General features: G+C 45.1%; 1 protein-coding gene across 1 annotated transcript in view; it reads left to right on the top strand.

Annotated features, from left to right (window-relative positions):
* Positions 1-1,537: 1,537 nt before the first annotated feature.
* LOC120909014 (erlin-1-like) overlaps positions 1,538-6,000 on the top strand; it is a 55,168-nt gene continuing 50,705 nt past the window's right edge. Inside the window, exon 1 of the mRNA XM_040320588.1 lies at positions 1,538-1,648. The gene's annotated coding sequence lies outside the window, so the exon portion shown is untranslated. The remainder of the gene's footprint in view (positions 1,649-6,000) is intronic.

Here is a 6,000-nt window from a genome sequence, read left to right as displayed (position 1 = left end):
AAATGGGTTTCAGCGGATAGATCCTATGGTGTGTACACGCCAGCGGATCTTTTTCCGCGGATATTTATCCCCTGGGATGGATTCCAGCAGATCGAATATTTGCTGACATGCACAACATATCCATCTGCTGGAATCCATCCCAACGGATGGATCCGCTGGTCTGTACAGACTCACCGAATCCATCCGTCTGAAGGGATCCCCCGCATGCGTCGCAATGATTCAACGCATGCGTGGAATTCCTTATATGACAGCGTCGCGCACGTCGCCGCGTCATAATCGCGGCGACGGCGCGACACGTCATCGCCAGAGGATTTCGGCGCGGATTTCAATGCGATGGTGAGTACACTCCATCGCATTAAAATCTGCTGAAATCCTCGAGAGGATTTATCCGCGGAAACGGTCTGCTGGACCGTATCCGCGGATAAATCCTCCCATGTGTATGGGGCCTAAGACATTCATGGACTGAAACAGCGTCTGCGCATGCGCGGTATAGTGCAGTGAAGCGGCGCATGCGCAGTGGACCTGCGATCAGCTGTAGTTATGACGAAGCAGCACCGGAAGTGACGAGAGTCCAGATCCTGCATAGGTCCAGACTTTTTTTTTACAACACCTGCAGTCAGAAGGCAGCAAGTGGACATCTTTTTACACCCAACGGAGTCTTGCATTTCACACTTATTTTTACCAGTACACTGAGCTTATATAGTGAAATACAGTATTTTAAAATCTGTCTGACTGTTTTGATGTTGAATTTTAAAAGAAGCTGTGTTTTGTTCAGATCAGCACGCTTGCTGCTGCTTTTAAAATTCAACATAAAAACACTCAGACGGATTTGAAAAGAATGTATTACACTAAGCTCAGTTAATTAACTGTCAAGTGTGAAATGCAAGATTCAGGTGGGTGTAAAAAGAATTTGGCTTGCCGCCTTCTCACTGTATCCTTACTGTGGCTTACTGTGTGGTGTACCAAGATGGCCTTTGCAGAATGTCACTTCTGTTTTGACGGGTCGCCAAATCTGACACCGGTGTCCGTTCACATTAGGCGACCTGTCAAAACTTGTAAAGGAAGTGACGTTTATGTTACGCCCATCTTGGTACACCCCACCCTCAGCCACATTAAGCCTGCAGTCTGAAGTCGCCAAGCAGACATCTTTTTACACCCATTGAAATCTTGCATTTCACACTTATTTTTACCAGTAAACTAAGCTTATATCGTGAAATATAGTTTTTAGAACTCCGTGACACTGTATTGATGTTGAATTTTAAAAGCAACAGTGTTTTGTCAGATCAGCAAACCTGTGAGATCAGTTGGCTTGCCGCTGTTTTTAATATACAACACCAAAACAGTGTCACGGAGTTCTAAAAACTATATTTCACGACATAAGCTCAGTTTACTGGGAAAAATTAATGTGAAATGCAAGACTTCAATGGGTGTAAAAAGATGTCCGCTTGGCGACTTCAGACTGTAAGCTTAGTGTGGGCGAATGCAGGGTGTACAAGATGGCCGCGACAAGACGTCACTTCCGATACGAAATCTGACGGAACACCGGAAGCCGTTGCTATGGAGCTGCCTAAGGTCCTCTTGGGCTTCCGTCGTTGGAGGTGCGCCGGAACGCGGAATATGAGAGAGTGAGGGACGGCGCGTTAGTGAGGTGAGAAGTGCGAAGTGTGCGGTGGTCGGGATATTCCGTACATGGGGAGCGGACGGCTAATGACAGAGCCCTGACCTGTATGGGGGGTTGTGTCTCAGAGGAGCGCCCGCCGTCACTGCTGCCTCTGTCTAAGCCCATCTCTGCCTTGTGTAATGAAGGAGGGCTGAGCTATGAGAGCCCCGTACACGGCCTACACTCCCCTTATAGGCCTATACAGACGCATGACTGTATGTGGGGCTCCTCTGTCCTGTTTACTATAGGAGAGCCCAGCTATGACAGTCCTCTATATACCCCACATACTTACCGGCCTGCCGCTGTCTGAGCCCTTATCACTACTATAGAGAGTTCTGTATACAACCCCATATACAGCACTGCTGCAATACACACATACCGGCACTGTGTACTATAGGAGTGCCCTGTATACAGCATGCATCCTCCATATACAGCATTACTACAATACACACATACCGGCCCTGTGTACTATAGGAGTGCCATGTATACATCATGCATCCTCCATATACAGCATTACTACAATACAGACATACTGGCCATGTGTACTATAGGAGAGCCCTGTATACAGCATGCATCCTCCATATACAGCATTACTACAATACAGACATACTGGCCCTGTGTACTATAGGAGAGCCCTGTATACAACATGCATCCTCCATATACAGCATTAGTACACTACAGATGTATACCGGCCCTGTGTTCTATAGGAGTACCCTGTATACAGCATGCATCCTCCATATACAGCATTAGTACAATACAGATGTATACCGGCCCTGTGTACTATAGGAGTACCCTGTATACAGCATGCATCCTCCATATACAGCATTACTACAATACACACATACTGGCCCTGTGCACTATAGGAGTGCCCTGTATACAGCATGCATCCTCCATATACAGCATGCATCCTCCATATACATTATTACTGCAATACACACATACTGGCCCTGTGCACTATAGGAGTGCCCTGTATACAGCATGCATCCTCCATATACATTATTACTACAATACACATGCACAGGCCCTGTGCACTATAGGAGAGCCATGTATACAGCATGCTCCATATACAGCATTACTACAATACAGACGTATACTGGCCCTGTCTACTATAGGAGTGCCCATTTACGAGAGCCCTGTACACAGTACATACACTCCTTATAGGTATTACTACAATACTGACATATACCAGCCTGCCTGTATCTGAGCCCATATCTGCCCTGTATACTGTAGGGGTTCCCAGCTATGTGAATCATGCACACAGAGAACACCAGTCCTTGTAGGCCATGCTGTAATACATCCACACACCAGCCTGCATTTATACAGCTCTTATCTAAGCTGTAGGAGTGCTGAGCTATGAAAGCCCTTTACACAGCATACACTCCTTGTAGGCATTACTACAATACCGCCATGTACTGTGCCTGTCTGTATCAGAGCCCATATCTGCCCTGTATACTATAGGAGTGCTGAGCTATGAGAGCCCTGTGTACACAACCCACATCTCATCTGTGTACTTGGCTGTGAGAGCTCTGATCACATCATACCCTCTCCTTATAGGTCATGCTGAAGTACAGCCACAGAGCTGTCTGCTTTTATTGGAGCCCTCATCTGTCCTGTACAGGTCATTCTCAAAAAATTAGCATATTGTGATAAAGTTCATTATTTTCTGTAATGTACTGATAAACATTAGACTTTCATATATTTTAGATTCATTACACACAACTGAAGTAGTTATTATTATTATTCAGGATTTATATAGCGCCAACAGTTTACGCAGCGCTTTACAACATCAGGGAAGACATTATAATTACAATACAATTTAATACAGGAATGATCAGAGGGCCCTGCTCGTTAGAGCTTACAATCTAGAAGGGAGGGTGAAGTGGAACAGAGGGTAGTAGATGTGGGGGGTGATCAGGTGGGCAAAGTTAAAATACATTTGTTAGATGTGGGTAGGATAGGCTTCTCTGAAGAGGAGGGTTTTCAGGGATCCTCGAAAAGCTAAAAGAGAAAGAGATAGACGGATAGTTTGGGGTAAGGAGTTCCATAGGCTTGGAGAGGCTCTGGAAAAGTCCTGTAGACGAGCATGGGAGGAGGTGATGAGAGAGCTAGAGAGCAGGAGGTCTTGAGAAGAACGAAGAGAGCGATTAGGTTGGTATTTGGAGACTAGGTCAGAGATGTAGCAGGGGGCAGAATTGTGGATGGCTTTGTAGGTCGTAGTTAGTATTTTGAATTTAATTCGTTGGGCAAGCGGAAGCCAGTGGAGGGATTGACAGAGAGGAGTAGCAGAGACAGAGCGGTTGGTAAGGTGGATAAGTCTGGCCGCAGCATTCATGATGGATTGAAGGGGGGTTAGAGTATGCAGCGGTAAGCCAATGAGAAGGGAATTGCAGTAATCAAGGCGAGAGATGACCAGGGAGTGAATTAAGAGCTTTGTGGCATCATTGGTTAGAAAGGGGCGTATTTTGTAGATGTTGCGGAGGTTGAGGCGGCAAGATTTCAAGCCTTTTATTATTTTAATATTGATGATTTTGGCATACAGCTCATGAAAACCCAAAATTCCCATCTCAAAAAATTAGCATATTTCATCCGACCAATAAAAGAAAAATGTTTTTAATTAAAAAAAGTCAACCTTCAAATAATTATGTTCAGTTATGCACTCAATACTTGGTCGGGAATCCTTTTGCAGAAATGACCGCTTCAATGCGGCGTGGCATGGAGGCAATCAGCCTGTGCTTCTGTAGCGGCCTTAAGCTCATCCAGAGTGTTGGGTCTTGCGTCTCTCAACTTTCTCTTCCCAAAATCCCACAGATTCTCTATGGGGTTCAGGTCAGGCGAGTTGGCAGGCCAATTGAGCACAGTAATACCATGGTCAATAAATCATTTACCAGTGGTTTTGGCACTGTGAGCAGGTGCCAGGTCGTGCTGAAAAATGAAATCTTCATCTCCATAAAGCTTTTCAGCAGATGGAAGCATTAAGTGCTCCAAAATCTCCTGATAGCTAGCTGCATTCACCCTGCCCTTGATAAAACACAGTGGACCAACACCAGCAGCTGACATGGCACCCCAGACCATCACTGACTGTGGATACTTGACACTGGACTTCAGGCATTTTGGCATTTCCCTCTCCCCAGTCTTCTTCCAGACTCTGGCACCTTGATTACCGAATGACATGCAAAATTTGCTTTCATCCGAAAAAAGTACTTTGGACCACTGAGCAACAGTCCAGTGTTGCTTCTCTGTAGCCCAGGTTAGGCGCTTCTGCCGCTGTTTCTGGTTCAAAAGTGGCTTGACCTGGGGAATGCGGCACCTGTAGCCCATTTCCTGCACACGCCTGTACACGTTGGCTCTGGATGTTTCTACTCCAGACTCAGTCCACTGCTTCCGCAGGTCCCCCAAGGTCTGGAATCGGTCCTTCTCCACAATCTTCCTCAGGGTCCGGTCACCTCTTCTCGTTGTGCAGCGTTTTCTGACAAACTTTTTCCTTTCCACAGACTTCCCACTGAGGTGCCTTGATACAGCACTCTGGGAACAGCCTATTCGTTCAGAAATGTCTTTCTGTGTCTTACCCTCTTCCTTGAGGGTGTCAATGATGGCCTTCTGGACAGCAGTCAGGTCGGCAGTCTTAGGCTGGGTTCACACTACTACACTACTTTCATCCTACTTTGCTCTGTGTTCAATGTTTCCCTATGAGAGCGTCTTGTAGCGTCCTACACAAGTCGGTCCGACTTTGAAAATGCTCCCTGTACTACTTTTGGTCCTACATTGATCCTACTTCAGGCCCATTGAATATCATTGAAGTCGGACCAAAGTAGTATCCTGTTCATGAAAGTAGGATGGATGTAGGATAAATGTAGGACCAATGTAGCAGAGCAAAGTAGGATGAAAGTAGTGTAGTAGTGTGAACCCAGCCTTAGCCATGATTGCGGTTTGGAGTAATGAACCAGGCTGGGTTTTTTTTTAAAAGCCTCATGAATCTTTTGCAGGTGTTTAGAGTTAATTAGTTGATTCAGATGATTAGGTTAAGAGCTTGTTTAGAGAACCTTTTCATGATATGCTAATTTTTTGAGATAGGAATTTTGGGTTTTCATGAGCTGTATGCCAAAATCATCAATATTAAAACAATAAAAAGGCTTGAACTACTTCAGTTGTGTGTAATGAATCTAAAATATATGAAAGTCTAATGTTTATCAGTACATAACAGAAAATAATGAACTTTATCACAATATGCTAATTTTTTGAGAATGACCTGTATACTACAGGCGTGCTCAGCTTTGACAGTCCTGTTTTCATCCTGCATCTGTCCTTATAGGGAAATGACACAAAACAGACACATACTTTTA

This window comes from Rana temporaria, chromosome 8 (genome assembly GCF_905171775.1).
Source record: "Rana temporaria chromosome 8, aRanTem1.1, whole genome shotgun sequence".
Lineage (NCBI taxonomy): Eukaryota > Metazoa > Chordata > Amphibia > Anura > Ranidae > Rana > Rana temporaria.
This window is presented reverse-complemented; position numbering and strand designations above follow the sequence as displayed.